Raw genomic sequence first — 17,720 nt, 5'->3', positions numbered from 1 at the left:
TACTATTTTTCAACAAACAGACGGCTGAAGCTGTGTTCAGCATCTTATAATTATACCCTGGACCCCAGAGGGTTAAACATTTTTTTAAAGTAACGCAGTAGTTACTTTTCAAGTAATTAATTACTTTTAGAATATTGTAACTCAGTTACTAACTCAGTTACTTTTTTGAAGAAGTAACTAGTAACTATAATTAATGACTTTTTCAAAGTAGCTTGCCCAACACTGGTAATGACATGTTCCTTAATAGAGCTACTCAGTCAGTATTAAGACTTTTTGTAATACACAAGTTTTATTCGCCACAATGAGTCCAGGACAGGTATTATATGTTTTTGGTAGAATGCCTCTGAGTGATTATAGAAATCAGTTGAAATCCTTTATGCATTCTTGGTGCATGCAGAGGTGCCTCTAAGTTAGGCAGATAACTGGTTGGTGCCCAAAGGCAATAGCACCAGCAGGGGGCCCCTTAGGACTGACAATAATAATAATAATAATAACGGATTGGATTTATATAGCGGTTTTCAAGGCACCCAAAGCGCTTTACAATTCCACTATTCATTCACACACTGGTGGAGGCAGCTACAGTTGTAGCCACAGCTGCCCTGGGGCAGACTGACGGAAGCGAGGCTGCCATATCGCGCCATCGGCCCCTCTGGCCAACACCAGTAGGGTAAAGTGTCTTGCCCAAGGACACAACGACCAGGACAGAGAGCCCGGGGATCGAACCGGCAACCTTCCGGTTACAGATGCGCTTCCCAACCCCCTGAGCCACGGTCACCTGTGGACAAACCAGACACAGCAGCAATGTACAAAGTTTGCAGTGACAGTTAGCGACATGACCTTACTAAGGGGCCCCAGCTGTCTCCATTCAGTCATACTGCAAGGGTCATTTATGAATCATTCTACACAAACATAAGCACTGATGCCAGCCAGTGAAAACTAAGGTGAGATAGACCCTCGGGCAGATATTCTTTTGGACACATGTACCAGAACAAATACAGCATCCCACGTTATCTTTCGCTGTCTTACACACTTGCTATAAATGCTTAAACTGCTGCCACTGTCATTATTGAAACCTGCTGCTGAAATCAAATTTAGAATGAGACAACACATTTTAACAGTAAACCATGAATTAAGAGACAAGTCAGCTTATTTTGCCTCATGTTTACTAATGTCCTTCATCCTGAATCCTTCCATAGCTGCTGTGTTAGAGCTTCACCAGGTGAGGTCTCCACAGCATTGGTGTTGTGTAGTGATGTTTCGGTGCTTACCACAAAACACACACAGATCACAGATGAACATCCTCCCCACTCCGCCACCCAGCAAAACATGCAGTGTCTACCTTCTTTAATATATATGTTTGTGTATGAGTTCTTGGTATTTTTGTTCCTGGTGAGTCTCTGGGAGTGTACTCAGAGCCTTAGGATAAGTTCAAAACTTGAAGGATTTGAGGAGTCTTTCTTCAGGTAAAAGACAAAATGCAGTACACACAGTATGACATTGACCCTTAGACAAGTGCTTGCTAAGGCTAATGCTATTCTGACACTTTCACCTGAGAAAAAGTGACCCAGCAGACAGAAGTAGACAACACATCAGTACAACAGTGCAATTCGAATGATTCTACAACTCAACCGAAAGCTCTTGAATCCAGTCGAGATTTTCCATCTGCCTAATTTCAGTCAATTTACCAATTACTCTGAAAATAGGGTCCTAGAAATTACAGCAAAAAAAAAAGGAGCATGTTAGATCACTGGGATTCAGTACAGTACAAATGCCTTATTGTTGTGACCTTAAATAGTTAAAGCCATGAGTATGTTATTTACCACGTGTGGGACCTCGGTGCTAATGATTAACAGATTTTAATCAGTGTGGTGTGGTTTGAATAAAGTTGGCAAAATGTTGCTGGAAAGTTCTGTTTTCTTTTTTTTTCTTCAAGAGGCAATAAAGAGCAAGGTAGGGACTGAAGAGGATGCTACTCTTCAGTCTTTGGTATGCAGTGATGAGGCCATCATACTGCTGATGCCTGAAGATCTGGACAATGAGTGCCAAGCCCACCATGACTGAGTGGAGCTCGGAGACCAAGAGAAAAATGGCAGAGAGCCATTGAGCAAGAGAAAAGCCATGCAGAACATTGACAACTCAGGTGAGCTTATAGGGAAGAAGATTTAAGTGTGAATCTGTTTTTCCCCTGTGAATATCACTGGAAGCAGTGATATTCTGATGCAAAAGGATGCAGGAAAATGTTCTGTATTCCTAATGTTGGACCTCACCAGCCTTTGCAGCCCTTACATTCTAATGAATGCTCTTGGTCCTCTTTCAACATTTGTAAAATCGTCTATCAGCAACCTCGGGGTAACCTTTGATTCTGCTCTTACTTTGGATGTTCACGTCAAATCTCTGGTTCGGTCCTGCTTCTATCATTTAAGAAACATTTCTAAATTGAGCCCTATAGTATCTCATACTGAACTCATACTGTGACACTGTTGCTTATACAGCTGCAGTGGCTCCCCGTTGAATTCACAGTCCATTTTAAGATACTAGTTCTGACCTCCAAAGCTCTTCAAGCACAAGCACCAGCCTACATCACTGAACTTTTACAGTGCTATGTCCCTAGGAGGTCCCTGAGGTAATGCAATCAGGGCTTATTCAGCACACAAGGCTGAGAACTAAGGGAGACGCAGCTTTTGCCACTGTGGCTGCCAGACTGTGGACTCAGTGGTCACTTTTTTAAAAAAACAACTAAAACATCTTTTTAGAATTACATTTTGTTAACTTTTGTCTGCTTTTGTTTTATACTTGTGAAGCACTTTGTGATCTTTTTATATAGAAATGTGCTATATAAATATAAAATTTTACTTACTTACTTATTTACAGTAAAATACGGAGAGTGTCCTAAACGGCCAGAAGAGGGAACGATGTGACACCAAGGGTGAAGAATTAGTCTGACAGACAGCTCACCCAAACAGAGAAAAACATCTTTGCTAAAGGCTTGAATTTTGTTGTCACGCTAAGACAAATCCCGCTAGTAGAGCTGATCACAGCCACAGAAACAGCAATTTGAAAAAAACAATATTGCAGAAGTGGAAGCAGAGCAACTACGAACACAAGTTTCGTCTCAGCAATGCAAAGCCCCCAGCATCCAACATCACCATGGAGGAGAGGAAGGTAATGACAATAACATTATCATCCTTCCGGCAGACAAGGGTAGGTGCACAGCTTTGCTAAACCAGAAAGACTATCATGAGAAAATTTTGTCACTACTCACTGACGAAAATACTTATGAGCCCGTCAAACAAGACCCAGGAAGTGGCTGCTGGAAGAGGGTGATGTCTGAAGCAGTTAGAACAAGACAAGGCATTGACCAGACCTCATACCACAGGCTGCACCCAGGGTATGGGTAGACTAGACAGACTAGACACTGAACTAAACCTACAGGGAAAACGAGTGCACCAAAACAAAACCTAAGAACTAAACCCTTAACCAGAATAATCTGAAACATGGAAAATAATATTTAAAACAGGATAACTAAAGAATCAGAACATAGACCATCGTATAGATAAATACCAAAAATACAAGAGACAAAAATGCTGGGTCAAAATGACCCAGAACCGTGACACATCGTCTCTCTTAAATGACAAGTTTAAAGGTAGGTGAATTAATTTACAGTGCTGTGAAAAAGCATTTGGCTCCCTCCTGATTTCTCAGTTTTATCCATATCCTGCAAAGCACAGTGGGTAAAATTCCTCCACAGTGATGAGAGACTCACTGCCAGTTAGCACTAATGGTTGATTGCCAATGGTTGCACTCCAGTTATCAGGTTTGGAGGAGGATTACTTTTCACACCAGTTAGGTTTGGATAACCTTTTCCCCTAGTAAATGAAATCATAATTTAAAAGCTGCACTTTGGTCCAAATTTTATGCAAATGTAATTGTTTTAGATTTTCCTAAATTCAAAACACAGTCAGCATAATTTTCGAGTCATCAACCATTTGAGTATATTTCAAACGTAACTGTACAAAACTGCCAATGGAACCAGTGTTTTTCAAAAATAAAAAACTTAAAATGCACTGTTCCAGATTATTACGCACACAGAGTATCAAAAAATTTTATAGGTTGAAAATGGTCATTTGTTGAATTTGCAGCATTAGTAGATCAATTTTACTGAAATCAAAAGCTATTTCAATCAAAAATATCTCAACAGGTCAAGTTACACATTAACACAGGAGCCCTTATTTGATATCAGCTTTACAATTCTTGCATCCATGGAACTTGTGAGATTTTGGAGAGTTTCTGCTTGAATGTCTTTGCAGGATGTCAGAATAGCCTCCGAGCTGCTGTTTGGATGCAAACTGCCCCACCCTCATATTTTTTGCTCGAGGATGCTCCAAAGGTTGTCAATAGGATTTTAAGTCTTCTCTTTCTACCATGGAAGAAAGTGGTCAGTCACTCCACATACTTTGCAGAGGTCATTTTCACATCTTCAGGGACCCTAAAGGGCCGATCAGTTCTCTCCCGTGATTCCGGCTCAAAACATGACTCCACCACCTCCTTCTTTAGTAGTTTTTCCTTTAATTGGGCTCAGCTGGCAAACTAATGATCATAGCTGTCTGAGATTGATTTCAGTGATACAAAGAGCCCTGAGACACAATTCAATCCATGGGTTCAATTGAAAAAAGACTTGTTTAATCTTTATGACACGTAAACACAATTTGCATAATAATTTGGAACGCGGTGTAATTACGTGGCTTATCTTTATCTAATATTAAAATTGGTTTGATTTCATATAAGTGACAAATATATCATAAATATAGCAATCTGATCTTATTTGTAGACTCCCACTCCATTTTGTGTTGATTCAGTATTAAATGAATGTGGATGTAAGACAGTTCACTGATGAACAGTAGAGAACAGCAAACCTCCAGCTCTGCGCCCAGTCTGAAGGATGAGGAGGAGGGGCTGAAGCAGAAAACCTGCGCATGAATAGCAGACACTGTGTCCAGTTAGTCCTGCTACAAGCCCTCACAACACCCAAACTCAAGAAGATAAGGGAAAGAGATCTGAGCAGCACTTCAGACATTACCGCTACTGCTGACGAAGACAAACATGTCCAGAAAAGCTGTGCTGGGTTTGATTCTTCTTTGTCTGCTTCTCGTCTTCTTCTTCTCTTCTTTTTCACCATCATCTTCTAAAGGTGAGTTTAATAAGTAAGATGTAAATCAGTTCTTTTGGATGTATGTCCAATGTCAAAGTTATACATGTAAGTACAGAGAAGTGTATTTCTGTTAGTCTGTGTTATGTTAGGTACTTCGTCTCCTGCACTGTAAGCTTAGTGTCTGAATTGTGAGCGACTGGTGTCGTTGTAGTTATGAATTGAACAGGTGGAGGACAGACAGGTGTTAAGTTAGGGTGTGTGTCATGAGAGGAATCCATCAGGATTCCCCACAACAAAAATAACTAAACAGCAGAACCTCCATCTGAATTTAGCGAAGAAGAGAAATCTGAATAATTTTAAATTTGTAGCACAATGTTTATCTCATTCATCACAATCTCACTGGTCCGAGATCAGTGTTCCTTAATAGGCACTGAAGTTGGAATCATCCAGTAACAAACTATACATCTGAATTTTAAATATAAATATTCAACTGACAGCAGCTAAAATAATTTGAGGCTATTTTAAAAGTCTTTCATTTAACAAAAAAAAAAGAAGGTAAAACCTTCAATTTATTGGGGCAAATCTCTGGTACCATGGCTTTATGAATATGGACTCTCAGAGGTGAAGCTCACATGAAATTATGGATAATTGAAATTCCAAAAATAATTGGATGTCCCACCTTTGACAGCTGATTTGAAAGACTGTAGAAATCACAGCGATGCAGGTAGGGGTCAGATATTTTTCCACGTATAAGGCATAAACTATTGTTTGAAATTGCAATAATTAAGCTAATGGTTTCACAGATACTAAAGAACATAACCAAAAACAAAAATCCAACTTCAGCCTGAAATTCAAGTCATAGCTAGTTTCTGTTAATATAAAATGTTGTACGTTCTCATTGTCTGCAAATTCATTTTTAATACAGCGGTCCCTCGTTTATCGCGGGAGTTACGTTCTAAAAATAACCTGCGAAAGATGAAATCAGCAAAGTAGTGAACTTTATTTCTTACAATTATCATAGATGTTTTAAGGCTGTAAAACCCCTCACTACACACTTTATACACTTTTCTCAGACAGGCATGAACATTTTCACACTTTTCTCTCTTGTTTAAACTCTCAAAGATCAAACTTACGTAGAAAAATAAATCCAGTATTATAGAATGAAACTAAAGATCGAACCCTGTTTTTAGGTCCAGAACATGGAAATAGAGCAGCTGCAAGAGAGTTCAACACTAATGAATCATTAATGAATCAATGGTACAGAAGTAGAGGAAGCAAGAAGAATGAGTTGAGTAAAGTTTGACTCATCTGACTGTTTGGTTTCACTTAATGCGCCTTATAATCCTTTGACGTCGACACTGTTGTGTTTGTTTTCTTCTGCTAGTGAACATTTATGTAAATTTGACAAGCTGAACACATTCGGTGCAGTACAGGAGACACGACACGAGATTGACTGAAAATGGTCTACAGCCAATCAGGACACAAAAAAAAAATCTTTGAGATCTAATTATTGTTTTATGAAACTGTTTTAAAATAAAAATGCTGCTTGATCTCACTTTAAACATGTGATCATATTTCAACATGAAATGATGAAACACCGTCAGCCTGCAGACTCAATTCAAAACCTCGCTTTAACCCCCAAAGACCCAAACTCTTTCATGGGATGCATTTTTAGTCACAATTGAGTAACGATGCGCAAAACTCTTTATTTGGTGTACAAAAAATGAGAAACAACAATTTTGTCCCTTTGAGCAATATGGCTCATTTGAAAGAGCAACATTTAGTATTGTGGTGATGTCCTATGAGGTTAAACTATATTTAGTCCAATTTTTAAAGTTTAGAAAAGTCATTTTGAACCCACCTTCACTCGAAATTGTCCATACTTTTAACTACTGATCGTTATGTAATTAGTAGTCTGTCTAAACCTCCATATCGTTAGCTTCATAGCATAAGTGCCTAAGTCATTGACTTAGTCAAATGACTTAGGCAATTATGCTATGAAGCTAACGATATGTGATTTTATTTTTAGTGCAGTCCAGCTCAGCTTCCAGGTTCAGGTAACTCTAATGGTACCGTAGATGTGGTGTGAAGTGGGTGACTCATCCACTCTGAGATGCATCATGTAGGGTCTAAAAGGAACTTGAGCTGTTGACAGGAGGCTGCAGGAATGAAGACATTTTAAGACCTTGTTGTTCTGCATACATCAATAAAGTGCCATGGGTGCACGTGTATATGTGGCATGGAAATATGTATATGAGCAAATTATCAACATTGACATCACGACATCAGTACTTCTACTTTGTAACTGTGATACTGAGCAGATTGTGTAAAAACTCAGTTTCTGTTTGAGGAAGGGAGACATGTTTTCCAGCGTGACATCATCTCATAGACGATTCTTACGCTGTGAAAGGTTGAAGTTGTTATTTGACTTCTATTTGTGGGCAGTTGATTTTCTAAAAGTTTCTCCTCATGTGATTTTCAATAATATTATTCATATTTACCACACACTGGATTCTGGTTTGTTTGGCATCACAGACGCTTTAAATCCAACCTTTCTGTTCTGTGTTGTTGCTTCTGTCTTTCAGAAATAACAACCATCAGAGCTACGGTCGGACAGGATGTCGTTCTGCCGTGTCACGTTTCAAAAGATAGATCCATCGCAGGCGTCGTGTGGACCCACACTGACACGAAAACACATTATGTTTTTGTGTACTACAGCAATAGCTCTGAAATAATCAGTCAGCAGGAAGAAGTACTGAACTGGATAAGCATAGAGAGAGAGAAGACGGATGGCGATTATTTTGTTTTCTGGCAACACAGGGAGTAACAAACAAATGGCTGTGAGCCATTTTGAAGATTGTCATCAAGCTGACAATGAATCCAATGGGTGAGTTTGTAGAAGAACAGAAGTTTCCGGAGCCTGTACTGGAAAACAAGTTTGCCAATCCAGGGCTTGTTTTCTTTTTTTGAAGAAGGTCTTGTCAGGACCCTTACTGAATACTGGGTGCAAAGGTGTGCAGTCTTAGCACTAAATTATCCAACAACACCAGATTATCATTTCCTCATCTGGCTTCACATTGAAGTAGTTTTCTAATCAGTAGGGCAATGCTAGCTTTATTAATCTATTAATTAATCTGCTTTGACCAATCAGAAATGTGGCCCGTCTAGTGTCAGCAGAGTGACTGATTTTACAAACAGGCTGAAAGCAAAAAAGCAGATATACTCAGATATATGTCAGATTTTCTAAACAAAAGCCCAAAGTTAGCCCAGAAATGTGTTAGGATGTCCTACAATGCTGACTGTTCAAGTTAACAGACTTTTGCAGAATACGTTTCAAGGCTGTTCCTGACAACTAATTTAGTCTTATTTAGACCATATCTACCAGTCGGCCCTTTCATTATTCCTGTTTGGGTTCTTCCTGGCTTCCTTCCACAGTCCAAAGACTCGCTTGCTTTGTTAACTAGTGATTCTAAATCGGCTGTAAGCATAAATGTGAGAACGAATACGTTTGTGCTTCTATGTGCTGGCCTGTGATAGACTGGCTACCTGTCAAAAGTGTTCAAACCACTGCAAATATGAAGTGCGTTGCAGGGGGGTTGGAAGTCTTTCCCCACTTAATTGTAAAGTTGAACCATACAGCTCCAGCTGCCCTGAAAGAACATCAACAAGCTTGTCCTCAATTTTTTGTCTATAACATCAGGATTGATCCCTGGAGTTGAAAAATGAAACTACGTGCTATACAGGGAGTGCAGAATTATTAGGCAAGTTGTATTTTTGAGGAATAATTTTATTATTGAACAACAACCATGTTCCCAATGAACCCAAAAAACTCATTAATATCAAAGCTGAATGTTTTTGGAAGTAGTTTTTAGTTTGTTTTTAGTTTGAGCTATTTTAGGGGGATATCTGTGTGTGCAGGTGACTATTACTGTGCAGAATTATTAGGCAACTTAACACAAAACAAATATATATCCATTTCAATTATTTATTTCTACCAGTGACACCAATATAACATCTCCACATTCACAAATATAAATTTCTGACATTCAAAAACAAAACAACAACAAATCAGCGACCAATATAGCCACCTTTCTTTGCAAGGACGCTCAAAAGCCTGCCATCCATGGATTCTGTCAGTGTTTTGATCTGTTCACCATCAACATTGCGTGCAGCAGCAACCACAGCCTCCCAGACACTGTTCAGAGAGGTGTACTGTTTTCCCTCCTTGTAAATCTCCCATTTGATGATGGACCACAGGTTCTCAATGGGGTTCAGATCAGGTGAACAAGGAGGCCATGTCATTAGTTTTTCTTCTTTTATACCCTTTCTTGCAGCCACGCTGTGGAGTACTTGGACGCGTGTGATGGAGCATTGTCCTGCATGAAAATCATGTTTTTCTTGAAGGATGCAGACTTCTTCCTGTACCACTGCTTGAAGAAGGTGTCTTCGAGAAACTGGCAGTAGGACTGGGAGTTGAGCTTGACTCCATCCTCAACCCGAAAAGGCCCCACAAGCTCATCTTTGATGATACCAGCCCAAACCAGTACTCCACCTCCACCTTGCTGGCGTCTGAGTGGGACTGGAGCTCTCTGCCCTTTACCAATCCAGCCACGGGCCCATCCATCTGGCCCATCAAGACTCACTCTCATTTCATCAGTCCATAAAACCTTAGAAAAACCAGTCTTGAGATATTTCTTGGCCCAGTCTTGACGTTTCAGCTTGTGTGTCTTGTTCAGTGGTGGTCGTCTTTCAGCCTTTCTTACCTTGGCCATGTCTCTGAGTATTGCACACCTTGTGCTTTTGGGCACTCCAGTGATGTTGCAGCTCTGAAATATGGCCAAACTGGTGGCAAGTGGCATCTTGGCAGCTGCACACTTGACTTTTCTCAGTTCATGGGCAGTTATTTTGCGCCTTGGTTTTTCCACACGCTTCTTGCGACCCTGTTGACTATTTTGAATGAAACGCTTGATTGTTCGATGATCACGCTTCAGAAGCTTTGCAATTTTGAGACGGCTGCATCCCTCTGCAAGATATCTCACTATTTTTGACTTTTCTGAGCCTGTCAAGTCCTTCTTTTGACCCATTTTGCCAAAGGAAAGGACGTTGCCTAATAATTATGCACACCTGATATAGGGTGTTGATGCCATTAGACCACACCCCTTCTCATTACAGAGATGCACATCACCTAATATGCTTAATTGGTAGTAGGCTTTCGAGCCTATACAGCTTGGAGTAAGACAACATGCATGAAGAGGATGATGTGGACAAAATACTCATTTGCCTAATAATTCTGCACTCCCTGTAGATCCATTCTCTTCCGCTTATCCTTTTTCTAATTTTGCGACTATCCTCTGTCAACCCTACGATATGTTTGTGTGGGAATATCACACACAGCAGTTAGTGTATTTCACCAGTTTCTGAAATACTGAAATGTACAAACTGCTGTTGCATTAAAGGACCAACAAGATCTAAAGGATGTTGCAGAAATTGTGATGCAGTTGTTCGAAGAACTGATTGATTAGTAACCCAATATGAAGTGATCTGCTTTTCTAAAGCTGCGTCCACAATGGAAGTTATTCAGTCACTGCACATGCTTTGCACACACACATCCCTTACTTCGTGTGTAGGTAACTCTCAAATGTATTTACTTCCTGGTCATGTATCAGTCAGTGATATACTACTGTGTTATTGGTAGTTGCTTCAATTACTCGTCCTCACAGTTGACAAAAGATTATCTCTGGACACACCCACTCAGAATTTCTACAGGTTACTTTGCTTGTACTCATTTGAAGTGGGCGTAGCTTAACACTTAAAACCCAAAGTGGGCTCAGATCCAAGCCTTGTTTCGTAGTACAGGTGTCAGATTGTTTTTGTGAGAAAGAATCATGTGTTTGTAATTCGATATTTCTGTGTTGATGAGACTGTCTCTCTCTCTCGCCTCTCTTCTGTTTCTCACCTGCAGCTGAACCAACAGATGATGGATCAAGAGCGTGTGCTCCACATGCATTGTTTCAGCCACTTGCTTTTACTCTTGGTGTCATTGCAGATGTTTTGAGATGGAAGGCTATCCATGGAGCTGGCTTACTGCGACTCCATGCATGGCCTGCCTGCGTACATGCTTGGTAAATCTTTTTGAACAGTGTCGTACTAGTGCTGGGTGGTATACCACTTGTAACTTTATTTGTGATGTTGAAATTTCAACATAGTATTGAATTGACAAAAAGACCACCATTGATGATAAAAAGGTTGACGAGTGTGTTTAAATGAACTCAAATGGATCTTGTGTACTTTTTCATATCTCAAATACGTTTTAACATATTGTTTTGAAAAGCGGTCCAACCCATTTTTCTCATACATTGAAATCTGAGGCAATGTCTGAACATGAATATTTCAAAGACTATGTAGAATAAAAGCCTAAGTTTTCACTGATCTTCCTTACAATCAAAGTAAATGAGAATCTGTCATGTGGGACATCAACTTATTTTCAAGTATAGTTAGTTAAAATATAAAGAACAAGTCTCGCATTTGCAAAGTTCCATATCTGAGCACACACTAATGACAAAAACAAATAAAACTATAATATGAAAAATACAACTATAATAATTTTAGCAGTCTGTGAGGAAATAGAATAACATTGGGTTGACTAGAAACTGCAGAATTTTGGGGGATTCGATTATCTACTGACATTTTTTGTTTGTTTTTGATAGAAATTGTTGCCTTTGGCTAACATGTTCATGTTGATAAAGTCTACATGCCATGTTGACTTAGGTAAATAGAAAAGTAGGGCCATTGCATCTGAAGTCAGAAAAACGAATTAGCCATGTTTAGCCACCCAACATAATGGCCCTTTTATACAGAGAAATAATAAAAATACTTTGATATACACTCTGGTTGTACCACCGAGCACTATATCTGTCACTGTGGGATTGTGAAAACGTAATGTTTAAATGTTAGCTGTCCCTGTTTATTAAGCATTAAGGCAAATTTACTATATGGACCTCGACTCTAAAAAAATGTGGCATCACTGGGTTGGTTGGTTGGCTGCTGCAAACAGACTTATATTAATTTATGCTAGCTAACTAGTAACTTAGTGAAAAACAATGAAAATGAAACTAAAAAGCAGTATAAGAGGATCACGTTTGTACTGACCGTGGCTGCAACAATGAGTCTTATGTTAAAAATCAAGAAGATTCAGTTTCACTCTCTGTCTCTGAAGCAGTCGGTGCTTTTCATTGTTACCTGCACTGAAACAGTTAGCCATAATGCACAAGATTTTTGAGGATTTAAACACATATTTCTTAAACTCAGCTTCATAAACAGCCTTAAAAGATTTTTTGAGAAGGGCTCCATGGTGTAATTTTTTTTTTTTTTTTTTTTAAATTAGCCTCGACACATGTAGTGTTTCATGTGAACTGTAGCATTGGAAATCGCTGATTTATGTGCAGCTGCTGAGCTTTGTGACAAAATACTCGTTTGTTCTTCTTAAGTAACAGGTAGCTTTAAAAATGAAATTCTGAAGCAAAATTACTACTACACATGTGACTAATGCAGACAGTAAGTGTACCAGTGTTACTCTGTCCTGATGTTTTTTCTGACAATGACTAAAAATAAATGCTTACAGCAATTTCTCATTTCAGTCTGTAGACAATCTGAGTGTGCTCTGATTGTATTTCATGTTAAAATGTGTTTACATGTTGAAATGTAGTCATTAAATGTTTAAATGTCAAATGTATTTATATGTGTCAAAAAAGACAAAAATGAGTTGCACTGGATATAAAGTGTGTCTTTCTGTTTGACTGATATTTGGATCTTCTGATGATTAATTCGATGTAAAAATTAAATGCAACATTTAGTCAGATTCCAGGTTTGTCATCGCAGAAGTGAAATTTAATTTGTCTAAATGAGAAGCGAACAACCCTGAACAACACATTTTTCCCCCATCTTTTTAAAAATAAACATAAATAATATGTCCTCAGTCCACCGCATTGAAGTAGAGGCTCAGTCTTTACCTGTTTCTATGGTGAATCTATTTATGACGCCTTTCTTTAATCCATGGAAGCACTTAGTTTTGAGTGAATCAGGCCTGATCATCTTTCCTAGAACTGAAAACTAAAAACATACAGCATGGAGAAACATTTCAGTCTTACAATTCAGTGATTTTTGAGCAGTGGTCTAAAATTCAAAGACATCCATGTGTGTTCAACAACCATAATGTGCTGTCTGTTACAGCAATTACTGCACTAATCAAAAGTCTGGATTCATTTCTGTTTGCTGAAGTTTTAAAATCTTAAAGAAAATTGCTTTTAATCTTAAGATAATGCAGGAGTCCTGGCTCACATGTTGTTTTGATGTTAAACGTGTTGTTGTGACTTCTATGCATTGTTATTGTGATCTTGTCAACATGTTTAACTTACTGGGAATGTGATTATAGTTATGTATTAAAACATATACTACAAGTGTACCTGTTTGTGTGTGACACCAAATTCTTTTCTGCAACTCAAACCTCCAACATGTGGACTGAAGTGTTGTCCAGAGGCTGCAGCGGCTGTTTGTCAAATGGTCAGTAACTACCTCATTAAAATGATATACAAGACTTAATAAATGGGACCACAGACTGTCCATAAGAGATTGACAAAGCTCATGGTAAAGTGTCTTAAAACTGCACACCTGCCGCTCTCTGGTAGAAAGCTCCATGCCCTCCCGTGTTTTAAATACACCTTAGAACAGCACGCAGCAACACCACATATGTCCGGGTGGAGAGAGGTATGGGGACTTCACACCCCTGTTCTCTGTTTGCAGTCGGGGCGGGGGGCTGGGAGGAGGAGTTGGCTGTCTGCTTGGGGTCTGGGATGCTGGGCCTCCCTGCTGCTGCAGAGCTGGGGGTGGTCTGCTTGTCCCCAGACAGGGTGGATTGCCTGTCTGGGGATGATAGTACCTGGATAGTACCAGTACCCCTCATGTGGTATTGAGTATTTGGTGCACATGAGGGTGGGAATGCATGTTTGTGTCTGTGTGTGCCTGCTTGTCTATGTTTATGTGTCAGGTCAGGTCTTAGACTCCACCTCTCTGGGAAAATCTCAGGGCTCCCCAGGTGTGGGGGCCTATCTCCCCTCACCACACTCCCTGCTGGTGGCTGATGCCCTTGTCTGTCGGTGCATTGGTGGTTCTCAGTGTCCGGGTCTGGGTGCTCAGCTATGTACTGGCTTACTCCCGGTGGCTGCTTGGCGGGGCCTCAGGCCACTTCCAGGGGCCCTTCGGGGTCCGGGGCCCTCGGTACACTCTGGCACAGCTGGCACATCACCGCAGGCCCCTGTGGCTTTTCCACCATGGCTGCTGGGTGACCCCCCCTCACCAGCTGGGGCTTGCCTCAGCTCTTTCCAAGAGGGTGCCATGGCTGCCCCCCCAACATTTTGAATACAAGCACGCTCACGCACACAGGTGACACACACACCATCTTTTTAGGCTGCTGCCTCAGAGCATACGTACGCTGTCGGTCTTGCATGCTGCTCAGTAACATTCAATACTTATTATTAACTGTTACTTATAGTTATCTCGGTTGTTGCTCTGTGGTTGTTGGTCTCCCTACTGTGTTGTTCTCTTTTTGTTTCTTTTCTTTTTTTCCCTTCCAGCAGGTGATGCAGCAGATTCTTTTAGTGTCTTTAGTCACTTTACCTCCTCTGTTTTTCTTCCCTCCCTTTCTTTCTTTCTCCTTTAACTTAAAATAAACTGAATAAATAATAATAAAGTGGGCCAATATGGCAAAGCCATAATGAGTGTTGGGAAGGTTACTTTTAAAATGTATTCCACTACAGATTACAGATTACGTGCCCCAAAATGTATTTTGTAATGTATTCCGTTACGTTACTCAATGAGAGTAACGTATTCTGAATACTTTGGATTACTTAATATATTATCATGCTTTTACAACTACATGAATGTACTATTGCTGTGCGATTTATTACTATTACTGAAGGCTGCTCGCCGTACCAATACCTACTAGATTTCCAAATATTATAAAATGAGTAACAGTAGGGTGGATATTTTATCTGTTAATAATCATGTGGAACTGCACATGATTATTTGCAGCTTGCAGATTGTTAATGCTATTCATCAAGTTTAAATAGAGCATGTTAATACATGGGGATCCTGAAGGCTGCTCCAAAAATGATCAGATTATCTTTCAAATATTTGTTCAATTCAAATGAGTTCAAATTATATTTTTTTAGAAATCTACTACATCATGTATAATTTATTTTATGTCATGTGTAATTGATGACATAAAATAAATGTCATCAATTACAGTGTGATTAATATTTCCATTGCAAATATTAATCACACTTAAATTAAGAGGGGGTGGCAGTAAAAACTTCGGAGCTGTGATGCCATCACGTTCACTGCCGTTCCAATTGTAAAACGATCGTGCTGCGTTCTTGGGAGGTCCGGACTCCCGTGTGAACTTCGGACTAGTGAAAACCGGAGTGCGGACTCCTGTATACACGAGTATTTAGAAACAGCCTAACGGTCCGCAGTCTATGATCTAAACTCAGCTAACGCAAGTTAACAATGTTAGCTTGGTGATGAGTAGCCTTCATTAATAGTAATAAAAAAAAATCACACAGTAATAGTACATTGAAGATACTGAAGTTTTGACAATCCCATTTTTCTTATGAAATGGTGTCGGAATTTCCATTTCTGCCCGTGCACTGCTGGCTCTGGGTCCATTGTGTAACTGACGCCACCAACATTAACAGGACTCGGCATGTAGGATGAAGGACCCAAATGCAGGATCCAGAAACGGAAAGTTAAAGTGCAGCTTTTAGTGCAGGAAAAACTCTTCATGAATACAAGGAAACAAAACAAGAAACTCAAAGCACTACCTAAGAAACTGGGGAAACTAGAACACTAAACTATGAACAGAGAACTGGAAACCTATCATAACACAGAGGTGAGGATACAACGCAACACTGACAGAGGGAAACACAAGGCTTAAATACGCTGAGAGATAATGAAGGAATGAGACACAGGAGGATAACACAGCTGGGAGTAATCAAACATGATGAGACCAAGGGAAAGCAAAACTAGAAACACTGACATGAGACGGGGGACTGTCAAAGTAAAACAGGAAGTACAACACAGAGACGCGGACTTGAGACCGGACTGACCAGGGAGACGGAGAGAACAAGGAGACAAGACATGAGATGACGGGGAACATGAAAAAGGCAAAATAACTGTGATGGCTGCACGTACAGCCACACAGTGGTATTATCCACCATGTTAGTGTAGAGCACATGTGTCAAAGTCAAGGCCCGCGGGCCACATCCAGCCCGGCGTACATTTATATCCGGCCCGCGAGATCATTTTATATAGATATACTATTATTGTTATGCATGGCCAGGTGATATGAGGCGCTAATAATATACAAACTACAGATAATGCCATACCCATAATGCAGCGCTGCAGCCTCCTTGCTGAACGCTAGGCTAACTGGGAACATTCCCGCGTCAATCAAGACAAACTTCTGTTATTGCGAAGCTCGCCGCTCACAATGGTGGAGAGAAAAGTTGATTCTGAAAGCAGAGCCTTTCAGCGCCAGTGAGTGCCTGAATATATGTTTACAGACATGCTGGTAAAGCCATGTGTCTTATTAGTGGAGCTAATGTGGCTGTAATGAAGGAATTTAATTTAAGACGGCACTACGAGACAAAACGTCAGGATAAGCTGAAAAGTACAGACATGTATAGACAAGAAAAGTATAGACATGATGGACATTGACAGCAAAATCACAAAGTGAAGCTGTTGTGACAGCAAGTTTTATTGTAGCAGAGGAGCCAAATGAGCCCGGTACCGCTCTGAAGAGCTGCAGGATGAAGCTGTGCGACGTCTTGTGTCCAGACAAAACGCAGATTTTGGCAAATGTGAGCCTGAGCAGAAATACGATTGCTGATCGGGTTTGTGAGACAGCCACTGATTTAAGAACACAGTTGTGTGAAAGAAGCAAAAACGTTATTGCATACTCTCTTGCTGTGGATGAAAGGACAGACATGATGGACATTGCACGGCTGGCCAGCTTCATCCGTGGAGAGGAAATATTGAACATTAAATCGATGCACGGGACAACGACAGGGAAAGACATTTTTGAAAACGTATGTCAAAGTGTAACGACATGAAAGAGTAAAGATGCAGGAGGAGAACTGTACCGGTGAGTTAACAGCATATCACTGCATCACACACCAGGAAAGGCTGTGTGGTAAAGTCCTAAAAATGGAGCATGTAATGATCACCGTAACGCAAACCGTAAATTTTATCTGAGCTAAAAGTTTAAATCACCGTCAATTTCAGTCTTTTATGTGGGAAATAGATTCAGAGTTTGCTGACATTCCTTCATACAGAGGTCCGCTGGCTGAGTCGGGATAAAAATTCTCAACAGAGTTTTTGAGCTCAGCAAGGAAACCTGTCAGTTCATGGACATGTATGATGCGGTGAAAGCGTTTCAAGTGAAGCTGTCACAAATGCACCTGTGCAACCTGCCTCACTTTCCCTGTTGCCAAGTAATGTTGAACCAAGTCAGCGG

At 40.1% G+C, this 17,720-nt stretch overlaps 1 long non-coding RNA gene across 1 annotated transcript; it reads left to right on the top strand.

Annotated features, from left to right (window-relative positions):
* Positions 1-5,025: 5,025 nt before the first annotated feature.
* On the top strand, positions 5,026-13,610 carry LOC146548514 (uncharacterized). The gene is made up of 3 exons (XR_014890396.1): positions 5,026-5,188; positions 7,735-8,036; positions 11,112-13,610. It is a non-coding gene; the product is annotated as an uncharacterized LOC146548514 (long non-coding RNA).
* The last annotated feature ends 4,110 nt before the right edge of the window (positions 13,611-17,720 follow it).

This window comes from Mchenga conophoros, linkage group LG22, assembly GCF_057382185.1.
Source record: "Mchenga conophoros isolate Kocher_MC1m ecotype Shallow Benthic linkage group LG22, M_conophoros_male_GT1.1, whole genome shotgun sequence".
In the NCBI taxonomy this organism is placed as follows: domain Eukaryota; kingdom Metazoa; phylum Chordata; class Actinopteri; order Cichliformes; family Cichlidae; genus Mchenga; species Mchenga conophoros.
Note: the sequence above shows the minus strand (reverse complement) of the source record. Positions and strands in the feature narration are given on the sequence as shown.